This window comes from Cyanistes caeruleus, chromosome 3, assembly GCF_971803275.1.
Source record: "Cyanistes caeruleus chromosome 3, bCyaCae1.hap1.1, whole genome shotgun sequence".
In the NCBI taxonomy this organism is placed as follows: Eukaryota; Metazoa; Chordata; class Aves; order Passeriformes; family Paridae; genus Cyanistes; species Cyanistes caeruleus.
This window is the reverse complement of record NC_141703.1, coordinates 2,984,871-2,998,363: the sequence shown is the minus strand read 5'-3', so window position 1 is coordinate 2,998,363 and position 13,493 is coordinate 2,984,871. Positions and strand designations below refer to the sequence as shown.

The 13,493-nt window shown below is 43.3% G+C and overlaps 1 protein-coding gene and 1 long non-coding RNA gene across 3 annotated transcripts in view; one reads left to right on the top strand and one right to left on the bottom strand.

Moving 5' to 3' along the window:
- The window catches only part of KCNJ6 (potassium inwardly rectifying channel subfamily J member 6), a 117,300-nt gene that overhangs the window by 91,454 nt on the left and 12,353 nt on the right, over nt 1-13,493 (top strand). The window lies entirely within an intron of this gene.
- LOC147653878 (uncharacterized) lies at nt 4,792-7,001 on the bottom strand. Its single transcript, XR_015285353.1, has 2 exons — nt 5,404-7,001; nt 4,792-5,089 (listed from the first exon to the last, which is right to left on the bottom strand). It is a non-coding gene; the product is annotated as an uncharacterized LOC147653878 (long non-coding RNA).

The window sequence follows — 13,493 nt, the reverse complement described above, 5'->3', positions numbered from 1 at the left end:
TTACAGAGCTTTCCTACTCATTTTTGGAATCACCCTCCTAAGGCAGGTTACAGAACAAATGAAAATTAAGGTCTAGATAGGGACAGCAGGCAGGAATATATTCAGATTTTTATGACTCAGCTCAGACTGGGAGCCTGAGCAGGAAGGGAAAGAAAGGAAAATATTCCTGAAAAGGAATTTTCACTGTCCTGCCCACAGGTCTTTGAACACTGTTAGGGTTTTTCACTTTCTAGAATCACCCATTATGTGAGAATCTCACAACAAAAGGGGCATTTCTTCTCTGGCATAAATGTCAACATAAAGGTACAAAAACCTAAATGGAATCTTTTTTTCCTTTTAAACTTTACCAGTGAAAAATTACAGTGGTGTTTTCCCAGTATTTAGAACAGACTCAACTAAACCATTAACAGAAAGAAAATAATTTTAGAAATCAGAATTAACAGAGCAAATCAGCTTCATTGCTTTGACCTTTCTAATCTCTGTCCCTCTAAGTTTTCAGCTTTTTATGTGCTAGGAAAACAAAAGTTAAGATGCTTTCATAAAAGTTCTGCAGCCTAAAGGTAATATTTGAATTAAGCTTAAATCTTTTATATCTGCCCAAGATTAGGAAGCACAAAGGATGACTGAGCAGTGAATAATCCACCCAACACTGATTTGTGCAAGATTTTCTTAATCACTGGTTACCACCAGTTAATGGTTGGTTTGTTGTGCCTTTTAATAGCCTGGGAGCAGCAGCTTCTGGTAACATTTTAGTAGGATTGGGCTTTTTCCTAAACAGCATCCTGAGGCTGAAGATAGTTAAAAGCAAATGAAATAATTCTTTACATAAAAAGACTCAGCAGGCATTTGTCAGGACAGGCTTCACTAAGAGGCACAAAAATTTGAACATCCCTGTCAGAAAAGCTGGGCTGGGTAAGCTGGACTGGATGTGGGAGAGTGTTTATAGAATATTCCCAAAACATTCCCATTATTTTGAGTTTTACAACTTTGTCCCACATGTTTTAATGATGGCACATCAGGTGTATTTATATAAAAAATAATTGCTTATTATGACAAGTAATTAGACAAATAGAACTCGATCAGAATCATTTACTACCCAGCATAAAAGCTACAGCTACTCTTACAAGACAGTGCAATCAAAGCAATATTTAAAAAAAATTAGATTTAAAGTAGCAAAAAAGAAACAATTATTAAGCAGATGGTTTTGGAAGAACTTTAACTCCTTGCTGAATAAAAGTCACCTCACCTGACAGAACATTTCCTGCTCAGTTGCACCTTCATTTTCCACTTACCAGCTCCACAAATGGGGAAAGAGCCCAAGAGATCTGACACAAACCAGAGCTCCTGGAAAGACAGAAAATCTCTGGGAAAACCCAGAGATGTAATAGGAATGGTTTTCCTGAAAAGTTCCTGCACAAAACCTTCAGATTTCCCTTGTTGGTGCTGAAATTTTAATTATGGAATGTGTAGGGAAGGGAGGGGAAAAAAAGAAGAGAAAGAAAGACAAAGGAAGGAAAAAAGAAAAAAGAAAGGAAGAGGAATGAAGGGAAAGAAAAGGAATGAAGGGGAAGAAAAATGAATTAAAGGAAAAGGAAGAAAAGGCAAAGGAAAAAATTAGGGGGAAGGAAAAAGGAAGGGGAAGAAAAGGAAAAGGGAAAGGAAGAGAAGGGAACAAAACTCTCAGGAAAATTCTGGGGAAAAGCAGGAATTTGAAATTGAATTCAAAAATTCGCAGCTAGAAAAAAAATTGTACCATTCTCATTAATTTCACAATAGAAAAGCTTTAATTTCTATGGGGTCATTTAAGAAAAAGTTCAAAAATATGAAATGCCATTTGAGGAGGAAACATCAGACATGGAAAAGAAAAATCTTCCCTTCTCCCCTGTCCAGTATGAAATGAACCATTGTGCATCCACTTGAGTAAAATGTCCTGTTAACCCCAATCCAAGGGGCATCCTTATTCTTGGAGCTCTTGAGGGTGCGAGATTGGAATAAAAAAATATTATTTAGGGTTGAAAAAAAAATATCTTGTATGAGGGAAGGTATATTTTGGGGATTTTTCTTCCTGAAAAAGAAGACTAGTGGGACTGGTAGGACGATTTATTCCTTTCTGGACATTAGAGCCAGTGCCCTACATAAAGTGCCAACTGCCTCACCTGAAATGCTGACAAATTCCACAACTGGAGTGAATAATTTCATGAATGTGAGCTACTGAATTCTGGAAGATGTTTTTTTTACGCAGGGTTTGGTCATTAAGCTCTGTTTGAAAAGGCAGAGAGAAGTCTCTGCTGTGGCTTCCCTGATTCTGGCTGTTCCTCATTTTCACTCCATGATTAACACTTTTAAGAGTCGTTCAAAATTCTGCTTTTCTGCCCACAACTGTGAAGCTCAAGAGCTGCTAGATTATTATTTTGGAGAGGAGAGTTTGACACCCAGTAACTGGAAGTGTTCAGGTTCTTGTGCTGATAAATGACATCAGCCAATCTCAGACCTGGATAACTCATGGAATCATGGAATCATGGAGAGTTTTGGGTTGGCAGGACCTTAAATCCCACCCAGTACCCACCCCCTGACATGGCCAGGGCCACCTCCCACTGTCCCAGGAGCTCCCAATGTCCAGCCTGGCCTTGGGCACTGCCAGGGATCCAGGGGCAGCCCCAGCTGCTCTGGCAATTCCATCCCAGCCCCTGCCCACCCTGCCAGGGAACAATTCCTGCCCAAGATGCCAAGATCCAGCCCTGCCCTCTGCCCCTGGCAGCCCTTCCCTGGCTCCTGGCCCTGCAGCCCTTGGCAATTGTCTCTCTCCAGCTTTCCTGGGGCTCCTTCAGGCCCTGCAAGGCCACCCTGAGCTCAGCCCAAAGCTTCTCCTGGCCAGGCTGAACAATGGCAGCTGTGCCAGCCTTTGCTGCCAGCAGAGCTGCTTCAGCCCTCTGCTCATCCTTTTCAGATTCTTTGATAACGTGGAAGAATAGTACACAATCCAAAAAAGGACCTGAGAAAACAAGATATTACAATGGTATTGATTCCCACCATTTCTGTAACAAACCTTGTGTGAGAAAGCCCCAAAATTTAGAAGGAGCTCTAAAAAAATGCAAAGAAAAACGATAGAACATCAAAATTTGATTTTACATTCAGAGACATCCCAGAGCAACTGGGAAATCAACTGTGTTCCTGTTTTATCTTAGACAGAAAAGTTATTGAGGATGAAAAGCCTAGAGAAAAGAAACAAAAACCAAATCCTGACAGACAGCCTAAGTTTTCTTTGCTGTATTCCACTGCAACTGGAACTTATTATTTCCCACATCTCTTAAACTCTACTTATTGTTTTGCCCCCTTTAAATTCCCTCATTTATAACAACATATTCTCTCCCTTTCCAAAGCTTCTCTTTTCCATTCCAAAGAATTACCATCCATCCACCACTTCACCCAGAACAGGAATTATGAAGTGTAAGCAAATGCTAATTATACCCCTTGTCAACAGTGTGATCATCACCCTCCTTTCATATTGATGTTTGCAAGGGTCAGGAGAAAAATTAAATGCTTGCAATCCTCCTAATGTCCTTTTCCACAGGAGGAGTTTCTTTGGAATTTGCCGCTAGCAGGAAGTGGATTTATTAAAGCTAAATATCAGCACATCCATAAAAAAAAAATGAGAGAATAGGTTACATTTATGCAATTTTTAAAATATTGGCCAGGATGTTACAGATCCCAGTCTGGAAGATGCACCCCAAGAGTTCCATTCTGATAAAAACTTTTAAACAGGAGCAAAGGCAACTGAAATAGTTCCTGAGGAGCAGCACTGCAACAGGAAAAACCTTAAGGATTCAGGGCAAAGTGATGGACTTAGAAGAGCCAGAAATGGGATATTTTTACCTGTATCCATAGTAGGAATAGGATTTTTCATTTCTAAATTAATTGTTGTAAATGCGTCCTCTCCTTGAAATATCAGAATATTAATACTAAAGGAAGGCTGCCCTTCCTCAGTTGTATTTCCCTTTGGTTTCCCAAAATGGAACTAATTGGATGTTTCTTCTCAGTCTTTGAAGTGCCACCCCAAACCCTGTCCCCAAGGGCCACATCCAGACTCCTCTGGGACAATTCCAGAGACTCCAAACCTCCCTGGGCAGCTCATCCCAAGGCCTGACCGCTCTTCCAGGGAAATTTTCTTTCCCAATCTCCACCCTGAGCCTCCCCTGGTGCCATTTGAGGCCCTTCCCTCTCCTCCTGTCCCTGTTCCCTGGCAGCAGAGCCCGACCCCCCCCGGCTGTCCCCTCCTGCCAGGGACTTGTGCAGAGCCACCAGGGCCCCCTGAGCCTCCTTTGCTCCAGGCTCAGCCCCTTTCCCAGCTCCCTCAGCCCCTCCTGGGGCTCCAGACCCTTCCCAGCTCCCTCAGTGGCAAATTGTCTCCTCCTGAGTCACTCCACCATGGGACCCTCCTGTTCAAGCTCCTGGTGGAGCAGCTTCCCACTCCTCCTCCCTGGCAGCCCTCTCTGCCCTGTACTGCCACTGCTTGGAATAAAGAGGAACAGAGAGCCCAGGAATTCTCACCAGCAGCCGATTCCTCCCCAGCAGGGAGCTTAGCAGAGCCTGAGCTGTAGGAAATTGGCAGGGGCTGCCCAGGGAGCTTTGCAGTGCCCATCCCTGCAGGTGCCCAAGGAAGGGCTGGAGGTGGCACTCAGGGCTCTGGGCTGGGGACAAGGTGGGCATCGGCCACAGCTGGGACTCCATGGGCTGGGAGGGCTTTTCCAGTCTTAATGATTCTGAGATTCTATTAAATAATCTGGCCTGGAGTTTACTGAAGTACAGATACAACTTTTAATTTATTTTTCTTTTCTCTGATCCTCTCTGAGCCCCCTTTGAAAGCACCAGGCCACTTCAGCAGTGGCCACGTGGACAAAAGCCTCACCTCCAGTACCAGGGACAGCACCCAAGGCAAGGTTGGAGCTGGCCCAGCAGGGATTTAGGTTGGGTTTCAGGGCTATGCTCTTCCCCCAGAGGTGCTGGCACTGCCCAGGCTCCCCAGGGCTTGGTCGAGGATGTGGGTTGGTGGTATGCCCAAAACTTCCACGATTTTATTCATCTGATCCACCTGTTCCAAATAAAATGGGTTTGTGAAGGACAAGTGACAGCCAGCCCAGCTGGGGCACAAATGTCAGCTACTCACACAAGTTCTAAGTTAATTAATTTAAGAAAAATTTAATAAGGACAAAACAAATTAAGGAGTAAGAAGGAGATACAGAAAATTACCAACAGGCAATTTTGTGTCCTGACAAAAGTCATGTAATTGATGTTTAATCCTTTCCAGAATTACCAGACTTCCCTAATTTATGCATTCCAGTTAAAGAGATGAAAATCATGATGGGAATAAACACCAAAAAACCCAATTTTGGGTACACAACTCACCTCATTTGCCCCAGTAAAGAGAGGCTCTCCAGTGTGCATCCTGTTTGTCCACTGGTTCTGCTTTCTGTAGGAAAACAGTGTAGGTGTGCACTCCTATGGATACAGGCTGCTCCTCCAGCTCCAAGTCACTCAACCAGAGGCCAACAGTTTCATTTTATTTTAAGCAGGAAGAAAATGCAACAGAAGGACTGAAAACAGTGACAGCTTTATGAGGAGGTGGAGAAGAACAAATGCTTGGGAGTCTTTTTAATCAAAAGGTCAAAAAGGTCTATTAAAATTGCTGGATCTGATGCACGGTATAGTATGGCCCTGAAATGTCACTCTGCCACTCCTGACTAAGCCATTACTTCCCTTAGATTAATTCCAGGCCAGCTTTATTTGCATTAATGTTCCTGGGATAACACCACAGAAGATTAAATGTGTTGAGCCTGCCAAAGAGAGGGAGAATTTTGTGAACAACACTGAGCACTGTTTTTCCCATATCAGTGTGGAGATAATATATTTCTGCCTCCTACAAACACGCCAGTGCACCCAGCTGCAGTTTTTAGCTCTTATTATTAATTTTGTCTGGACCAAATAACACCAGCATACTCAGACTGGACTGAGAGGATGAGCAGGATGAGTGAGAAATTGATTGACTCATTCATTGATTACACAGAGAAGCTTTATCAGTCACAAGTCGTACTAATACTAAATGTAAAAGCAAATAATCAAGGTAATTGCAGGAGAAAGAAGGGGAAAGCTGGAGAGCCAGGCAATTTGTTAAAAGTGATCACAGAAGGAAAGCAAGATTTTAGCTGTTTAGATGCTGTTTAGCCACAGCATCCCTGCAATAGGAGCTTGTACTTCATTTCCATGTGAATGGCACTGAGGTCAGATTGCCTGGTGGGTCCGCTGAAATCAGTTGTAACTGATGGGATTTATCACACCAGCTTTATTCATGGCTTGGAGGTCTTGTTTCCTGTAAGAGACAGAGATAATGAACACCTTACCAAGGTGAAGGTGTGGTGCCCTGGGAGCAGATATGTGGCAGATCAGGCCATCAGCTCCTTGTGTGGGTTTGGTCAACCCCAAATCTAAGATTAATTTAGAAACAGGGTTGCAGCTTCTTTGGTACCCACACAAATAACACCCAGCATGAGTGGTTACACGTTTCCTTTCTCTTTCACTGTCTGTGGTGTCCTGGGTGCATCAGGATGAGCATTCCCAGCAGGTCAGGGGTGATGCTGCCCCTGTGCCCAGCCCTGGAGGCACCTCTGGGCTGCTGTGTCCAGCCCTGGCTCCTCAGCACAGCAGGGACAGGAGCTCCTGGAGCTGAGGAAGGGCCTGGAGCATCTCCGTGCCCAGGAAAGGCTGAGGGAGCTGGGGCTGCTCAGCCTGGAGAGGAGCCCCAGCTGAGAGGGGCCTCAGCCCTGGCTGTGCCTGTCCATCCCTGGCTGTCCCTGGGGTGTCTCTGGCTGTCCCTGGCTGTCCCTGTCCATCCCTGTCCATCCCTGTCCATCCCTGTCCGTCCCTGTCCATCCCTGTCCATCCCTGTCCATCCCTGTCCATCCCTGTCTGTCCCTGGGTGCAGGAGGGGCAGAGCAGGCCCAGGCTCTGCTCCAGGCCCAGCAATGGCACCAGAGCCACGGGCAGGGGCTGAGCCCAGCAATTCCCCCTGCACAGGAGGCACAACTTGTGCCCTGGGCAGTGCCCAGCCCTGAGCAGAGAGCAGAGAGGGGCTGGAGTCTCCTCCTGGGGATATTGCAGAGCCCTCTGGACACAGCCCTGTGCCCGCTGCTCTGGGATGGCCCTGCTGGAGCAGGGAGCTGGCACCAAAAAGCCACCGTGGTTCCTTCCAGCCTGACCCATCTTGTGACTCTGAAGGTCCATAAATCTCTTTTAGAGGTGATCTCTGAGTCCCTGGAAGGTCTAGGTGTCCATGCCACAGGAATTCTCTTTGCTCCCAATCCCAAATTTATCAGACTTCAAGGGATCTTGCTGGAGACCCTCTGCTGTAGCTTTCTTTAGAGTCCCTGTACAGTAACACGAGTGAGAAACGTGAGGAGCCCGGTATCTCATTACATAACAACCACAGAAAGTTCTTAGGCTGTTATCCTTTTTATTTCAACATTTGCAGAGGTGCAAAGAGAGTGAAAAAAGCCTTTTTATCCTTTTATCCAGGCCACCTTCCCAGCCCTGTGAATGCCAGCAGGTAAATCCTACTCGCTCCCTCCAACCCCCTCCACTGACAGAGGCTGTGATTATATAAAACAGTGATTTCTTCACTTCACTCTGGTGCTGCTGATCATTTCAGCTTCCAACACAAATCCTGATTTACAAACTCACTGCCCTCTTGGGCTCTGGGGCTGTGTCCAGCAGCCAGAGGGAAATGTTTGTTCTGCTGCTGCTCCCTGTTGCCGGCTCGAGGAAGCATCAGATAAAAATGTCTCTGATGCAGCTTCATGTACAGTACAAAATACCAGACTCACAAGCTGGAGGAGGAGTAACAGCCCCAAAATAAAGGGTTTAGTCACCATTTCAGAGCTCAGTATCCAGTGGAAAAAAATTGTGTTTATATACAGGGAAAAAAAAAAAAATAAGAGAAGTTTCTGTGCATCTCCCCCACTCCTCCTGAATGCAGATTCATTGTTTTGTGTTCCACATACCTCAGGTCCTCACTATTCATTTCACACATGATTCCCACACATTCTGTGTAGATGGAAATAAATATCCATTTGTTAACACAAAGGAGATCCATTTTGGGATACATGGAGGTGTGAAAGTCAGAAACAAGGTCAAAAACTTCATCCAGGCCTTTTGAAAATCATAATAATGATCACAGAGTCATCAAGAGCCCTTCAGGACCATCCAGTGTCCCCCCAGCCCCAGCAGCACCACCCCAAACCCTGTCCCCAAGGGCCACATCCAGACTCCTCTGGGACAATTCCAGCCACTCCAAACCTCCCTGGGCAGCTCATCCCAAGGCCTGACTGCTCTTCCAGGGAAATTTTCTTTCCCAATCTCCAACCTGAGCCTCCCCTGGTGCCATTTGAGGCCATTTCATCTCCTCCTTTCCCTTGGGACACAGCAGAAAAGATCAACCCCCATCTCACTCCAACTTCTCAAAGTGACAATCCAGCTATAAACTGGAGGAGTTACACTGGCACGGAGACTATGAGGAAATTTAACAGAAAAAAGCCTTTTTACTGAACATAATAGTCTAGATTAAAATCTATATATTTTCACCAAACTAGGAAATACTTTTCAAATAAACGGCAGCTTTTCTAAGGAGAAAATACAGGTATTGTGTACTGAAATAATGTTATATTTGTGGGTTAGATTAATGAAGAAATTCAGGTGATATTCCCAAGAGTCAGTGAGTGTAAAGACCTCTCCTGTCTCACTTTCACCCTTCCTCAGTCCCATCAACTGTAAAGGACAGTCCAATTTCAAATCCTGTCTTTGCTTTCCTGCAAAGGTAAATCCAAGATTTCTCTCTCCAAGTCTTGCGTTGCATAAAAAGGGGAACATATTTTTTACCTGGCCCTTGCTCCTCCCTTTGTCATTTTTTCTGAACACTGGGTTATAAACCCAAACTGTTATTTATTGTCAATAGAATTTGTTGGATTTTATTTTTAATTGCTAGATATTCTGAAAAAAAAATCCCATCTGAGGACGTTTTCCATTTTTCTGCTCAAGCAGTGATCTGAAAGCCAGTTGTTTACAAAACCATGGTGTGAAGCAAATTAGGATGTCTGAAAAGGAATGCTCTGATAGAACTGCTTGGAAATTTTGATTTTTGCCAATAAGTTCTTTGGGTCCATCTTGTTCATTGCTGGCTAATTACCACCTTTGCAGACAATCTACATGGTTAGATCTCCTTGGAAACTAGCAAGGCTAGGAAAAAAATAAATGTAAGACTCTATATTTGAACTCAGAAATTGTTTTTTTAGCACTGAATTAGGGCCAAATCATCTCTGATGTCAACTGATCACAGTATTTACATGAACAACATTCTCTCAGAGGAGAGGCAAAATATCTTTCTTAGCATCTGTCTGCTTCTAATGGACCCCCTATGAGCATTGGAGAATGTGCCCATGGCTTCAGAAAGAGAAATGTGTGTATTGGACAGCTGGGAAAATATAAAAAATATATAAAAAGTGCCATGACTGAGGGAGCACATGAGCCTGGGGATCCATTTCTCACTTATTCTTGTGTCACCTGGCATTAGAGCCCTTGGAGGGTCTAACCCTGCCTATTCAAAAACCTTTTCTGTGCTTTAAGATGAAGGATGGAAGGGTTAAATGGGATCTTGGGCAGGAATTGTTCCCTGGCAGGGTGGGCAGGGGCTGGGATGGAATTGCCAGAGCAGCTGGGGCTGCCCCTGGATCCCTGGCAGTGCCCAAGGCCAGGCTGGACATTGGGAGCTCCTGGGACAGTGGCAGGTGGCCCTGCCATGGCAGGGCTGGGATGAGATGAATTTTAAGTTCCCTTCCAGCCCAGGCCATTCTAGGATTCTGTGGGTTTGCCAGACTTCCAGATTTCCTGATATTATCCACATCCAGAGCCTCCCAGAGGCAACAAGCTACAGAAGCCACTACCTGCTGTTAAATGAAAACTTATTTATTTTAAAACCAAAAAACTTCAGCTGTTTTAAAACCAAACTCATTATGTGAGATCCATGGGATTTTCTATTTTCCATCTCTGTGTCAAAACCTTTCAGCCTTCACCCTCTTTAGGCTGAATATTTCAGGCTTTCCTTAACATTTGTTTGATGGCCTGTTCCACTATCCCAGGTTGCTCCAAGCTCCATCCAACCTGGCCTGGAAAACTTAATCCTGGACAAAGAGAAGTTGTAGCTCAAATGTAAGAGGCTGTTTCGCCACCAGATTCAAAAGGAATTAAACAGAAATATTCTCCATAACACACAAACAGCTATCTCAGCCTATGAACAAACTCAGACAAGGCTGGATCCTGCAAATTCTTTCCTGTCACCCCTCAACTACAAACACAGTCCCTTCTCTCTATTGCTGTAGTGCCTCCTTCCTTCTTCCTCCTTCCTCACCAGCTGCTTCTCTGCACTTTCTCCTTCTCTCTGTTAAAACATATTATAGTCCCAAATATTTCACTCTGCCCACCAAATCTTGGGCATTCCAGCATCCTTGTTTCTTTCCTGCACATCCATGTCCTCTGATGCTTCAATGCAAACCAGAGCACAACCAGACCTCCAGGGAAGGCTCTTTGAAGTTTTTACCATGTCACTAAAAATTAATCCAGGTGCATTTCTGCCACAAGAGGCTACCTAGAACAGAGTTAAAAGATAAAGTAGGTATTTATTAAAAGGCTTTCAAAGGATTCACGTTGGGCAGAACAAGAGCCCAGCCATGGCTCCACTCAAGATGGATTCCAGGTCATGAGTTTTCACACTTTTATAAGTTTTGGTCCATTTCCATTTTGGGGTTAATTGTCCAATTACAGCTTCAGGTGATGCAGTCCCACCCTCCCAGACTGCTCCATCAATTCTCTGTTGTTCACACTTTGGGGGCCTGAAACTGCAACGGTGTCCTTGGTTCTGGGGCTGGAAAAGGATTGTTGTGTCTGCCTGAGCTGTGAGGAGAACTTGCTGACACTTCATATGAAGTTTACAGTTACATTCTCATGCATTCCTCAGAACCTGGAAAATATGAATGCTAAAACTTATGAATGCTCTGATCTGGAAGAGCTCACTTGCAACTTGTCCATATTAAGAAAGTCTGGGCATCTACAAAGCCACCAGTCCCACTTTTAGACCATCTAGGTGGGCTTTCCTGGTGCTTGGGCACCAGGGAGGGCAGAAAAAGCTCCATCAGTCCCTTCAGGTTGGACAGCAGCAGGAATTTGCCCATGGAAAGGGAGCTCAGGCCATGGCAGGGGCTGCCCAGGGAGCTTTGCAGTGCCCATCCCTGCAGGTGTCACCTGGAGGTGGCACTCAGGGCTCTGGGCTGGGGACAAGGTGGGCATCGGGCACAGGTTGGACTCGATGGTCCTGGAGGTCACTTCCAACCCAAATGATTCTGAGATTCCATGATCATTCCTAGAAAAGCATTTCCATTCTGCCACTGGCCTCCACCTCACAGATGGGCCTTTGAGTTATCTTAAATGTTCTAATGAATTATCTTTCCACAGAAGAAAACCAGAAACCTTCCCAACACACAGCCTTGTTTGCAATTTGTTTGCAAATGTTCAAGCCTTATCTTATGCACTGAAAGCTGCTCTGAAGCAGCCAATGTCTATTTTTACCACTTCAGTTCTCCATTTAATTTTGGGTTTGCATGCACAAGAAGCCTGTTCTTTTTACCAGTCTATTTATCAAAAGCTCCCCTCAGTGGGCTAAATTCTTTTGTTTACTCTTTTTTTATTTAAAAGGTCAGCTCTTATATCAACTATTTCTTTAAATGAGTCTGTACCTGTCTAAAAAAGACATGAAATTCACATTTTAGTGCAGTACATTCCTTGTCTCTACCAAGAGCAATCTGTATTTCTGCTGTCCATGGCCGCATTCACATTTCACTTTCCCTACACAACTCAGGAGAGATGGAAAAAGCAGAAACTCCCCTTTTTCTCTCATGACATCTGAAGGCCATGAAAGCTTTGAATTATTTGTGCTCCTGCTGAGTTTTGTCTGCTCCAGAAAGGATAGATGGGCTTTGCAAGCTGCATGTACCATCTAAAATCTCAATTATTTAAAAACACGTAACACCAGTGTGGCCTGTTCTGGTGAGATCCATCCATACTGTAGAAATAAAACATAATTCCACAATAACATTTTATTTTTATGTTAAACTCTCCATTCAGCCACCTGGAATCAAAGGCCATCAAGACTCCCTTAGATATTTGTAAGAAATTGGATGTTGCAATCTGGGATAATGGGAAAGTCCAGCACTGCCAAATCTTTCTACTTGTTCCAGAAGGTTCCAGTTAGCCCTCAAAGGACCTTATTTTTAGAGAGGAAACTGGTGACTCGTGCATGGAAAAATCCTGGGGAATGATGGATTATTTTTAGCCAGATTAGAAAAACCTACAGGAAAAAAATCAAGGGCAATCAAAAAGTCTTTTATACTTTTTAGCAAAGTAAGAAAAACAAGCAGAAAACCCCTACTTCACTCAAAATAGGGATTACAGAGTTTTTCATATAATCCCTCCATTCTGAGTTTATTTAATTCTACTGAACAACTTTATTTCCTAAAGTTGGGTAAAATATTATTGTGAAAAAGAAATGCAAATCTGAAATATGAAACTATTGTTAAAAGTACCAAAATTTCAGCATGTCACAGCCAAAATAAAATCTTTTGAAAAATTTGAAATTAAATGTATTTTCCCTTATAAAGTATTTTGGAAAATGATGTTTGTCAAATCAAATCCAATTTACAAAAAATATTTCTGTGTTTCTAATTTTTTTTTTTCACTACTTATATCCCTATAGAAAAGGATAATGGCAATTAGAGCAATTATAGCAATTTCACAGCAACTCCTTTGAGATTTTTTTCCAAACAAATTTATAGACCTATTTACTTTATTTTGTATCTTAAGTGAAATAACACAGTAAAAGGTAATTTAGGCAGTGCTGAATTTTTCATTTCAAGACAAAATGTTGTTATTTGTTAACATGGAAAGATCTTTTTTGTGACTTTAACTTATATTTCTAGTCTTGTTGAGTCTGATATTTCATGAATACATCTTTGAACAACTTCTTAGATGAGTATAAAATGAGCATAAAATCCTGTGGAGATGATGGTTATTGCAGAAAAAAATATGAGGTTTTTCATTCAGATTAAACAAAAGTAAGAAAAAATCTGGACTGAAACCAAAGATATGTTTACTCAAACTCTTACTTAAAAATAAAAAGCCCGAGTTGAGTCAGTGTTATTTCCTTGCACTCCAACTGTTTTGTGGACAAACCCACAAAGTCTGACCTAAACTAAGCTGTGGTTGAAGGTGGAAGTCCCTGCATGGAAAATGAGACTTGGGCAGATGCAGCCTGGAAAATCCAAGCACACAAAGCAGGAGCAGGGGTTTTTCCTTTTGAAGATACTTCACAGGGACATGGAGAGGAACAGTGAATTTAAAAA